Below are 2,239 nucleotides of genomic sequence, written 5' to 3' on the forward strand. Positions count from 1 at the left end.
TATTTTAATCTTTAGAAAAAAAAATATATTTTATAAATAAAAAGTAAAAAATATTAGTTAGACATCTTGTAAAAATAATATTATTTTCAAGTTACATATGTTTTTCTTCAAGCTACTAACGTGACAAAGTTGTTGGTACTGTTTGGGGAGACACAGACGCACGAGCAAAGTCCATGACGAGAAGCTTCTAGAATATCTAGTAATGGAACAGGTCGCAATGTTGACGGAGGGAGAAGTGGCAGCAGGAGGTTTCGATGCTGACAGCGAAGAAAGAGTTAGATGTGGAAGGAGGGAGGTTGTAACACCCTACTACACAGAGTTTTACGCTTAAGTCGTAGAACAGAGGTAGTGTGGTGTTACGGACCTCTAAACAGTAAAATATATACATAATAGTGGAAAAGATAATATACAAGGAGCGTTGAAAAACGGGTAAAACAAAATCGCAAAATAAAAAGCGCAACGCTCAAGGAATGGGATTACTTGTGTGCTAAAAAACCTAATAGGGAATGATAAAGATATACAAGAGAGTGAAGGAAAGTCAAGAAAACAGCATAACTAGCTCCTGACTCAGCCTGTGTAAGGTCCCACATCGGTTGGGGAGGGGAACGAAGCATGCCTTATAAGGGTATGGATACCTCTCCCTAGCATGACGCGTTTTGACGAGTGAGTGTGGGGGGTTTCAGCTATCATCCCTATCGTCAAAGGCAAAACTGTGAGGCCTTGTGTGCCAAAGCGGACAATATCGTACTAGCGGGTAGTCTGGGTTGTTACAGATGGTATCAGAGCCGGAGCCCAGATCGATGTGCCAGCGAGGGCGCTGGGCTCCCTTAGGGGGTGGATTGTAAGGTCCCACATTGGTTGGGGAGGGGAACGAAGTATGCCTTATAAGGGTGTGGATACCTCTCCCTAGCATGACGCGTTTTGTCGAGTGAATGTGGGGGGCTTCGGCTATCATCCCTATTGTCAAAGGCAAAACCGTGAGGCCTTGTGTGCCAAAGCGGACAATATCGTGCTAGCGGGTGGTCTGGGCTGTTACAGATAAGGTCCCACATCGGTTGGGGAGGAGAACGAAGCATGCCTTATAAGGGTGTGGATACCTCTCCCTAGCATAACGCGTTTTGACGAGTGAGTGTGGGGGGCTTCGGCTATCATCCCTATCGTCAAAGGAGAAACCGTGAGGCCTTGTGTGCCAAAGCGGACAATATCGTGCTAGCTCAAAATAAGGTCCTAGCTCAAAGTACTTAAAACTCAAAATAAGGTCCTAGCTCTCCCTTAACCTCTAGGAGGAAGAAAATAAATAAGTTTCTTGGAGAGCAAGCTAAGTACATAGGTACATATATATATACAATCATAAAGCCCAAAATAACCCAGGGACTACTCTGCTTCAAGATCCAGACGCCTAGCGAGGAGCCTCTCGACCTGCATCTGAAAACAACAATACAGTATGGGATGAGAACCGAAGATTCTCAGCATGGTAAAGGTGCCACGCGTATAATAAATAAGGTCCTGGGAATGCCAGAAGAAATCCTAGAACTTCGTCGTACAATTGTAAAACTTAATTACTAATAGAAGCCATAATAGGGGTAGGTAATCTAAACCTGCCTAAACTTACTCAATTCTAAACCTAACATAACACCAAGCCATTTCACCCTTTCCTCCATCCCTCCGTCTTCCATAATTCAGCAGAAACAAGCAACCAAACAAGTTCATGCACAAGTAATAAGCAGATAGTGCAAGTAGCAAGTATACAGGTAGCAGGAGGTATATATTCAATTAGGCAAACCCAAGAAATGCATAGCAATCAAAACACACAAATGCACATGATGTATGCCTGTCCTATGGCTGATGAGGCTCATCTGTCGGTTATCCAGCTAACCCAACAAGTCCAAAAACCTTAGACTGTCTCCCGTCGCGCATGCTCATGAGTCTATGCATAGATTTCACATTCATTCATCATTCAAATCACTCAATGGGGGCTATCCATACCCAGGAATTTATACGTGCCCGGTCACCCTTACGACGTAGGGTCAACAGAATATCGAGTTTCAACCTGAAACACGTGGTGGCAAGTCACGGTTCTTACCCAGGAAAACTTGTATCTCAGATATCATCATTCATAAGCCATTTCATTTCCATAATCTTTATATAATCATTTATCAAAATCATAGCATCAGATCTTCATTTCCCATTTACATCTCTTCTTTATAACTCATCATATTTACCTCTTTCTTCATCCCCA

The sequence above is a fragment of the Arachis ipaensis genome, chromosome B04, assembly GCF_000816755.2.
Source record: "Arachis ipaensis cultivar K30076 chromosome B04, Araip1.1, whole genome shotgun sequence".
Classification (NCBI taxonomy): Eukaryota; Viridiplantae; Streptophyta; class Magnoliopsida; order Fabales; family Fabaceae; genus Arachis; species Arachis ipaensis.